This window comes from Coenobita brevimanus, chromosome 6, assembly GCF_032717465.1.
Source record: "Coenobita brevimanus isolate Jiangsu-jjx chromosome 6, ASM3271746v2, whole genome shotgun sequence".
Lineage (NCBI taxonomy): Eukaryota > Metazoa > Arthropoda > Malacostraca > Decapoda > Coenobitidae > Coenobita > Coenobita brevimanus.
The window spans coordinates 60,940,872-60,951,536 of record NC_136959.1 but is presented as its reverse complement, the minus strand read 5'-3'; the positions used below and the strand labels follow the sequence as shown (position 1 = coordinate 60,951,536).

The window sequence follows — 10,665 nt, the reverse complement described above, 5'->3', positions numbered from 1 at the left end:
TCTCCTCTCCTCTCCTCTCCTCTCCTCTCCTCTCCTCTACTCTACTCTCGTGTCTTTAAGAATGAGGCAAGATGGGCAAAGATGAGTAAGGTGTGGGAGGTTTTTCTCGTTCTGTTTCTCTCTTTTACTGTGCCTCTTCATGTCTTATATTCATTTCTCTTCTCTCTCTTCTTTTCACCCTTCTCTTCCTCCTCATCATCATCTCTTCATGCTTATAAGTTTTTCATCATATCAAAGGTAGGTAGGAAGGAAGGTAAATAGGTAGGTAGAAGAGGTAAGTAGGTAGGTAATACTGATGAATAGTGACAGGTTGGTGGAATGGGCTTGAGTGAAACACAGGAAATGGCTTAAGTATTTTATTTCCCACCTTGTCATCCGAAACGCTAGAGAAATAAGCCTCTTAAGTTGATTCCTGTGTTTCTATCCCTCCCAGTTTGCCCAGAGGTAGGGATTAGTTGTAGGTAGGTAGATAGAGAGGAAGAGAGGGAGGGAGGAAAGTAGATACGGAGGTAGGTAGGTAAGAAAAGAGAAAGATGGGTAAGAGCGTATGTAGGAATGGTCTCGGGTAGGGAGGGGGAAGTTACGTAGGTTGGTTGGTAAGAAAGAAGAAAGGTCGGTAAGAGTGTATGCAGGACTGCTCTGTGGGTAGGTAAGTAGGAAGATACGTGGTCAGACGGGAAAGAGAACCTACTGAAAATGCGTACAGGTAAACGGAAGTAAAGAGGATTCTGCTTGTAGACTGGTAGATGGATAGGTAAGTAAAATCCTACGTAGGTATCGGTAGTATTCTTTAATCTTTACTCGGATGCACTTCTTATTGTAAATCATTCACGTAGCTCAGTGACAAAAATAAATAAATAATGCTACGGTTCTGCATCCTTTCCATAGCACTTCGGCGTGACTGGCACCAGATTCTAGTGTTAAATCTACTGTTACAGCTCAGTATTCAGGGTGGAGAGATGTCGGTTTTAAGCCAAGGTAAAGTGAATAGAGTGAAGTCCAGGAACATTGTATTTACTGTAAAGACTGTGTTTTATAAAGATGGATTTAGAAATTTTGACGCATGTATTTCACAGTGATAATAATAATAATAATAATAATAATAATAATAATAATTTAATCCATCATAAATACAGCTCCTTGGATCCCTGTTAATTGATTTCCAAGATGTCAGCAGAGTGAGGCCGTTTGATCGTCTTTTCTTCCTGCAGTGATTCTTAGTCTGGTACCATTCTCGTTTTTTTTTTCTCTTTTAGAGTCCAAGGCCACATATTCCTCACGACTTGTCGAAGGGGAACGTCTTGCCTGACCCCCTACCCGCTCCCTACTCCCTCCCGTCATCCCTGTCTCTCCGTCCTACCCACCCCTCCATCCCTGTCCCCCTTTCCTACCTCCTCCCATCCCTGAACTTCCTTTCTTACCTTCCTCCATCCTTATACTCATTTCTAACCTCCCATCCTCCTTCGCTACCCCTTTCTTCATCCCTGTCCCCCTCCCATCGGTCCCTATCATTCCTCACCCTGACGTGCTATCCCATCCCTATCCCCCCCTCAGTTCCTTACCTCCTATCCCAACCCTACTCCTCCTGTTAAGCCTTGTCTCCCATCCTTTCCTTTCATCCTATCCTACCCCCGATCCTTATCCTTTTCCCCCCATCCAACCCTTTCTCCGATCCCTACCCCACCACTTCCTCTCCCTTCCCTCGATCTCAACCCTTCTTTTCCATTCTATCCCTCCCCTGATTCCTACCCTTCCCTCCCATTCTGTTCCTCTCCCGATCCTTACCTCTCCCGCCCATCCCATCCCTCCCCCGATCCCTACCCCTTCCTCCCATCCCATCCCACCCCCGATCCCTACCCCTCTCGCACATCCCATCCCTCTCCCGATCCCTACCCCTCCCACCCATTCCATCCTTCTCCCGATCCTCACCCCTCCCTCCCATCCCAGCCCTCCCCCTATCCCTACTCCTCCCTTCATTCCTTACCTCCCACCCCACTCCTCCCTCCTACCACTTAAGTCATCTGCAGACGCAAAGACAGTTGAGTTTGCAAATATCTTAGACGCGTTTGTTTTACTTCATATACTGAGGGGGCACGATTTTGTTTACTATAGGCCGTCGAAGTATAAGATCTGAGCCATGAGTTTTAAAAGTTAAATTTCCTCGTCGTGTCCCTTTAAACCGGGAACTTTAACTCTGAATTCTTCGTCTTGCTTACTCATGGCTTTTGTGTGTGTTGGTAAAGTGCTTGTGGTATTTATCAAAGGGTTTTCATGTATATATTTACCAAGAAAAGTGCATCCTTGTTTTCCAGTAGGATACAGATTTTCCGAACGCTGCCGACTGCTTCGTAAGGTTCCCAGATAAGACCCCGCTGCCAGTGTACGAGTAGCATCAACACAGCCAGCCAGAGATTCATCGCTGAGGCTGTTTCCTGTGTAAACGGAGATGCCAATTTAGCATCGTCTTTCGAGTGGTCAGTATGAAAATGCAAGCACAAAACGTAATAACTAAGCTTGTGTGACTCCGTGGTGATATTGTGGCCCTACTTGTGAGAGCGGAGGGGAGCGTGGTGCGTCCATTGATCGGGTGAGTGCAGGTCCCTCCGCCAGTGACTGTGCTCAGTGTGTTGTGTGCAGCCACGCTCTGTGTCCGTCAATACTCACCCTCTAGTCCCGCCACTACTTTGTGGCGCAGTTTTATTCCGTGACGTTCTTTACAAACCGGCAAGCTGTGGGCTTCCAGCGTATTCCCCCTGCCTCCGCAGGTCCCCCCCGCCTACTATCCAGTAAGTACTCGTCTTGGGATCGGAGTGCGTCGGAGAGGACTAGGCAGGCCGCCAGACCCACCACAACACCATTTTCTCACTCCAGCGTCAGAGGAGGAAATAACAGTGAAACAGTCGTAAAGCCAAATAGCCGAAGTCCATGTGTGGGAAGCGAAAACGATACGAAATTGAAGGTGTGTGAAAGTGACATGTCCCCCTGGATGCAGACGATGCGCACGATTATTGAGTGCAGTTACTATTGTTGTTGTTCTGTAATGTTCTCAGCGAAATAACTGAGATACACATTGTACAGGTTGGCCGATGATACGAATGTTGTAGTTAACGTGTGGGGTTCGTTAAGAGGAAGGGTGGTGATGCTGTGGACTGAGTAACTTAGCCTGGTGCAACCCGACACTAACACGCAGCCACATTCCTCGCTGCCCTCGGTACCACTTCTTTACCACCTTTCTTTTAGCCTTGCCTCACTGCGTTTGATCCCGCAGTTTCGTAATTTCACAGTACGCCGGGAGAGTTGAGTGTTCGTAGTAATCGTTCGTCGGATGTACAGAGGAAACCTGGAAATGTTTCGTGTTTCTAAGAGTGCGGATTTTCACCCCAGTGCAGAAATGGAGAGTCTGTGTATGCTACCCGTGTTTAGTTCGACCAGCCTTTGCCCTGAAGTACCCAAGGATAACTACTCTCACCCCATGACCACCACGCTGTGTTGTGTTGTGCTGTGCTGATGCTTGAGCCAGAGTAGAGCTAATCGTCAGTGTTCTATTTGTGTTCACTTTGGCTCCTTCAATTCGGTGACGTATTTCTCTCTGATGCATTCTGGGGAGTTTATTGTAGTGAGAGGAGGACCTGTGGTGGCGAAGAATTGAAGGAAATGTCCAAATCGGAACATCATGCAGTAAAAAATCGATAGTTATGTGAAAAATACGTCATCGCATTGAAGTGATTCATTGGTGACGTGTAGTTCTGTGCGGGTAGTGATGTTGAAAGATTGTTTCGTTGGGGTGAACATGTGAAGGTTTTATTTCTGAACGTTGAGAGTGGGGCACAAGGACTCTGCTGAAATGGAACTAAGCTGAGTATCGGTGTTCTGGCTGTGTTCATCTAAATAGTTGAAAATTTGGTCGTGTTCTGGTGATGGTGGAAGTGGCGGTAGATTCATTCGTGGCTACATGAATTTTTGAAGATGTTATTGGTATATGTGATCATCATTGGTGGTTTAAGATGAGTTTAGTGATGTTTTCGAGAATGGGTGATGGTAAAAAAGGAGTCTATTTGTGGGTGAAAAAATGAGTTTATTCATGTAGAGCGGTGGTGGTATTGAGCGGAGCGGCGGTGGAAGATGCAGTAAGGAGTGTTGGTGCTGGCTCTTGCACCCCACGCCATCACCCCCCTTCCCCTTCCCCTTCTTTCCCTCCCTGCTTCCCTACCCCTGCTCTCCTCCCCCCCTTCCTTCCCCTCCCCCCGCCCCCCTGCCGGCGTCTCCACCACCCAGCTGCTGGCTCCCTCACACTCATTCCCCCCTCTCCCCTCCCCGTCTCACACCCTTCCTCTCCTCCCTCTCTCTCCCCCCTTCCCCTCCATCTTTCCCTGTCCCTTGTCCTGCTCGCCTGCCCGCCAAACTCTCTTTCTCTTTCCTCCACGCGATTCCTTCTCTCTCTCTCTCTCGTTTCTTCTCAGTCCACGTTCTTTCTCATTTTTTTTTCTTCGGGAAAATGAAACAAAAGCGAATCAGTGTTCAGTGTTTTCCAGGTCACAGCGGTCGTACTTTCTAATAATAATAATAATAATAATAATAATGATGATGATGATGGTGGTGATAACTTTATTTCAAATTTTAGAAGTTGATAATCGGTATGGAGAACCTTAGATGATGAACCCTAGTAATAGCTTTTCATAGGATGGAAAGTAAAGTGTGGATGATGATGATGTGCATGAGATTTGTGATGATGAAAATTGACTATGATATGATTGTAATTGTGATGATCTTGATTTGTGGTGATGATGAAAATTGATGATGTTGGAATAGGTTTGTTTGGTGAATTGGTTGGGGAAGACATGGCGTGTGCTTAAAAACGGATATCGCAAAATTCGGAGGAAAGATTTTTTTTTCTTTCTGCCGATAAATAATAAAACACGTGACGAGGCTTCTTGAGTACCGTGGCTAATCAAATCTCACATATCATCTTAGACGTTCCTTAAGTGTCGGGATAAATCTTGGGTGTGTCTTAAGATTTTAGTGTAAAGAGTATGATGTTTAGTTTCATGAATACCGTGGAATTTATAGTTATTTGCGTGATGGTGAACTCTGTAGTTTTTTTTTTTTTTTTTTTTTTTTCATAGGAAGGTCGGGGCTATGTCAGTGTCAGGATGAGCTAGTGTGATGAAATAGGAGTAGTATGATGTCTGTTAGTGTAGTACCAGTAAGATGTCAGTTAAAGGGTGAATTAGTGTGATGTCAAAGGATGGAATAGTGTGGTGTAGGATGAAATAGAGTTATGTCAGAGGGTGAAATAGTGTGATGCCCAAAGGATGAAATAGTGCGATGTCAGGGGATGAAGTAGTATGATGTCGCTGTTTTAGGATGACTAGATATCACTGTCAGAGATAAAATAGCATGATGTCAAAGCCTTAGGGTGTATAATGTAGTTGTTTTTAGGATGAAATAGCGATTTCAGTGTTAAAGGATAGTATGAAGTCAGTAGTTTCGGGTGTAAAACTTTGACGTCAATGAAGATCGCGTTGAAGACATGGGTGATGTATTTTAGTGAAGAACCCGTGATGAAGAAAGCATCATGTGAGGTTTTAAAATGTATTGTGTAAAATGTAGTGTTTAGATGAACAGCAAGGATGTCAGTGTTAGGATCAGTAACGAATGTCAGTATATTAGGATGAATAACGTATGTTTTAAGATGAATAACAAAGATATGTCATTGTTAGGATGAGTAATGAATGCCTGTATTTTAGAATGAATGGTGAATATCGGTGTTTTAAGATGAATAACAAAGATGCCAGAATTCTGTAATGAATAACACGTCTTTCATAATTTCAAGATGAATTATATGAAAGAGTTGCTGAATGTCGTGCACCGTATCCGTGAGTGAGGCCCCAAATAGCTTCTAGGTGGTGATGGTAGTGACACCGCCTCTCTGACCTAACTTGACCTAACCTGCCGTCCTTGCCCTTTACCATCCAAGTGAGAAGCGACTCGTGGTTTGCCTGTGCCTCATGTTAGCCTATCTTATCTCAGTATTCTTTCTGGTCTCTCCATGGTGCCTGATATTTACTTTACCTTACATTGTCTTATCGCAGTTTCCTTTTGGTATCTTAAAACGTTGTCTGGTGTTTACTTGCGTCTCATGCATAGCGTATCTCTAAACGTTTTCTCTCTCTCTAAACGCTGTCTGATTTTCTGCGTAGAGAAAGAAGTGGCGTGTGATTTTGTCATCTGTATCTGTCTCGTGTACTCGTCTTTGTCTCAGTTTTCGTTTCGTATCTCTAAATGGTGTATGGTTTCCTGTGTGAAGTGACTAGTGTGTGATTTTGTATCTGGTCTCTCTTATTTTATTTTTATTTTTTTCCTTAAAGCGGCATCTAAGTTTCCCGTGTAGAATAGGGACTGATGTTTGCTTTTTTTTCTCGGTAGGTATTTCATGTATTTTGTCAGTTTTTCCCCAGTTCCGTTCTAGGGTTAACTCTGTAAACTTAAAACAGTACCCTATATATTTATTTGTTTGTTTATTTTTTACATAAAAGCAGCTGATATTTCCTTTTGTCTCAGTACTGGTAACAAGTTGTCAATACTACTTGAGTTTCCTTTGTAACATTTCAATATTGTTTTGTTCTTTGTCACCATTACTGAAGTTGATAGATGATGCACATACTGAAATTATGTACTTTTTTATTACTAGGAAACAGGTTTAGTATCTGGGCATGTATAATTTGAACTAATCCGTTTGAGAAGTCGTTTTTTCTGTATTGTGTTGTGTTGTGTTATCCTCTCTTAGACGTCTTCATTGATGGTCATTTTATCTCCTGGTTTCCTGTAGCCTTGGTGTTGTTTCTCAGTGTTTTAGTGTTGCTTCCCTTCTCTTAAATATATGTTTGCCGCCCTCAGAGGATTTTTTAGTACGAGAGACCCTTCTGAGTGGATGGCTTGAAGATTTGCAGTTACCCTCTTCTGTATCAAGACGTCTTTTTCGTTATATTCTTGGTAACGTTAAATTATTTTCTTCCTCTTAGGGCAGAAAAATAGCGGATCAATGTCTTTGTATCCTTGTATTTATTTATTTATTTATTTATTTACTTATGTATGTATTTGTTTATTTGTGGGTAAAAGCCGACACGATTCCAGACAGTTGAAGACCACAAATCGATATTTTTAAGCCTTCCATTCGTATCCTCCAGTTTAAGTAAAATTATTGTAGTATAGCCAACAAAGATTCCCTCGCATCTATACGAGTGTTAGGAAGTGTTAGGTACGTAGTTAAGATTTTATTTAGCTATTGGATTCTTTACTTTTATATACTTCTTGGCTACCTTTTATTTGCAAGATTCTTTATAGTTCTCTTTGTCTGTAAACACGCATTCTTAATTTTTTGCGTTATAAAAGTGATATTTTTTTGTTACCGCCAGGGAAAGGGTACGGGGCCCGAAATCCAGTAGTGTGGAAGCCTCATATCAGGCTTGCGTGCAGAGTGGCTGGCTGTTTTATCGATTCGTCTGCAGTGTGTATTAGTTTATATTCAGGGCGTGTTATCTGTATTTTGATGTTTAGTATGCAGAAGTTTATTTTCCGTGCTGAGTGGCGGAGGAATTATCGATTTGTGTGCAGTGTTTATTAGTTCGTATTCAGAGCGTGTTATCTGTCGTGCTACTTAGATGTTTAGTATACAGATGTTTACACTTATATCCCACGTACAGCTGTGTGTAATAAAAGGGGAATAGTTACGACAGCATCTTTACAGTATTATATCAGAACTATGACTCGTTTCATCTTAACTTGGCCCAGATTTTCGCCCTTTTTGCAGCTTAGTTCATGTAGCTCAATGGGCAGAGAAGGGCAATGTTATGGCTCTGCATCCTTTCCTTAGCACTTCTTCATGACAAGCCCCATATTCTACTGTTGATCTATTGTTGCAGCTCAGTAGTTAAGATGGAGAGGTGGCAATTTGAAGACAAAGTAAAAAGAGAATAGTGAACAGGCAGTCTTTATTTTGACCTCGCTCTGATTGGGACAGCTTGAGTGATTTATTCAGCTGTGAGTGTGAATGAAGGTTATTGAGAGAGAGAGAGAGAGAGAGAGAGAGAGAGAGAGAGTTAATGTACGGTGTTAGGGTATGTGCAGTTTGCATTTAGTAAATCTGAAAATGAATAAAATTGTGTGAAGATAGGAAAAAAAAAATGGAACAGAACACACACCATGGTACGGTACGGAAAATCATAAAAGCAAGAATGAACATTGATAAGGGCGATTAATAACGAATATGTAATGTGATAGTTTACCTTTGACTAGGTATTGGTTTGGATATCCTGTTAATGACCTCTGCATTGCACACCTGACCCTGTGATTGTAGTCCTTTCATGCGACACTGTAATGACTTTAGCCACCGTTAACTGAGGCGAACCCATTGTCATAGTATTTACACCGCGCGAGAGAGAGAGAGAGAGAGAGAGAGAGAGAGAGAGATTAACGTAAGGTATTATGTGCATCTTGACCTAAGACTGGTTCAGCCTATAATGGATGTGTTGCGTTGTGTTGCTGCCCTTGTCTTGCGTTGAATTCCAGGGTTGGCCTCGGCATTGAATACTTGTGCCGTTGCTGTTTATAACGCAATATACCAAGGCAAATAAATCGCTGAGGAAGTGGTGTCACAGAGTCTTAAGAGACACCTAGAGTAGGCTACGGTCGTCAGTCCTGAACTTGAATCCTGATATAAACAAAAAGTAATATATCATTGCAAATAAATGGATAAGGAAGGGGTGTCACAAAGTCTTCAGTGACACCTAGAGTTCGGTCGTCAGTCTGAACCTGAGTCTGCGCGTGGCCAGGTGGTTATGCGCTTGGAGTATGGCAGCCAGCTGGAACCACAATTTCCTGTATGAATCACTCGCTGTGTTTATGGCTCCTGGCAAATCCGGCTTTCCTGTTTCCAGTTTGTGGGGTGTGTTTACTCTCTCTCTCTCTCTCTCTCTCTCTCTCTCTCTCTCTCTCTCTCTCTCTCTGTTGTTATTTGTAGTTTTGTGATTTGTAGTTACCTTTGTTGACATCATTACGTTCGCCTAATTTTTCCATCTCACTCTTGCTAGTATCAGGTAAGGGGGAAAACACCTAAATTTTCCTTCATTCTTCGTACTAGCTAACATCAGATGATTTTATTTAGCATGGGCTTGGGAGGGGAGGGTTGACTCGGGTTTCCCCTAGTATGTTTTAGGTACAAATTATAGCACCTATCATTAACTGTCAATAATTCTTAGGTTAGACGAAAGAGGGAGGGTTGATGTTATTCTTACTAGTTACTGTTAGACCATTATATTCAGTTCGATGGGGAGGTTTGAGTCTGATTTCCCCATTATTTTTACCTGGAAATTACACCCTGCCATTACATACGCCAGGCTTGAGAGATGGGCGGTGGGTGGGTGGAGGTGGGGTGGATGGGTGGGTGGTGGCGAAGGAAGAGCTGTGGGTTACGGGGGCCAGTTCCTCACCAGAAATATTTCCTCCCGATCTGCATGTTAAAGTGAGAGAGAGAGAGAGAGAGAGAGAGAGAGAGAGAGAGAGAGAGAGAGAGAGAGAGAGAGAGATTGTGCTGTAATAGTAAATAGTCATGGTTGGCATTGATCAGTGAGAGGGTTTCATGTGTCGTAAGATGTAGTAGAACCGTGTGTGTGTGTGTGTGTGTGTGTGTGTGTATGTGTGTGTGTGTGTGTCCTAGTCCTAGTCCTAGTGATGTAGCCCCATTCGAGTGAGGATAGGCGAGGGTTGGTTAGGCTAGGGTTTGTGGCTGGGTGGACTACCACAGACCACCACCACCACCACCACCACCAACTCTACCTCCTGCCGCAACTAATTTTCCTCTTCCGTTCTGCTTCGCCTTCCTCCTTGCCCTCGGGCTTCGTGTTCTCTTTCTCCCTCCTTCGTCCTCGTGTTCTCTCTCCTACCCTCGTTGTTGTTTTTCCCTCTCCTTCCTTCGGCCTCGTGTTCTGCCTGTTCTTGGTCTCGTGCTCTCTCTTCTTCCCTCGTCGATACATTTTCCGGTCCTTTCGATCTCGTGTTCTCACTCCTTCTTTTGTCCTCGTGTTATCTCATCTTCTGTCGTCCTCTTGTTCCCTCTCCTTCCTTCGTCGTTTTTTTTTTTCCTACTAACTTCGTCCTCGTATCCGCCCCTTCCCTCGTTCTCGATTCCGCATCACTCCCTCGGGTCCGTTTCACCACTTTTGGTATTCTGTTTCCCCTCCTTTCTCGTCCTCGACCCTTCCCCCATGTCCTCGATCCTCCTTGCCTCCTCCTCGATCACCCCTCGTCCTCGTTCCCCCCCTCCTCGTCCTTGATCCTCCCCCATCGTCCTCGTTCCTCACGCGTCCATTGTTCACCATTTTGCATTTCGTCGGATCATTTATTACGGAACCGGTTTTGATGCAGAGACGAGAAGAAAATCAACCAGGCAACCCTTGTGTCCAAAATGCGTAATTGAGAGGCCGTTTATTTGTCTAGTTTTTATCGTAGTTGATCTGATTGATGTCTCTTAATTATTTCCCAGCTGTTGTGCCATTGAAGTTGATTAGTTTATTCGTTATTTGATATTGAAGGGAAAAAAATGTGCTGAAGAAAAAATACGTGCTGACGATTGGTAGTGGCATAATTAGTGTTGGTGCCTTTGATTTT

General features: G+C 43.6%; 1 protein-coding gene across 6 annotated transcripts in view; it reads left to right on the top strand.

Moving 5' to 3' along the window:
* The first annotated feature begins 2,648 nt into the window (after window positions 1-2,648).
* Window positions 2,649-10,665, top strand: part of Rbfox1 (RNA-binding Fox protein 1) — a 377,774-nt gene continuing 369,757 nt past the window's right edge. For all 6 annotated transcript variants that reach the window (XM_080272628.1, XM_080272614.1, XM_080272606.1 and 3 more), the window contains exon 1: window positions 2,649-2,786. The gene's annotated coding sequence lies outside the window, so the exon portion shown is untranslated. The remainder of the gene's footprint in view (window positions 2,787-10,665) is intronic.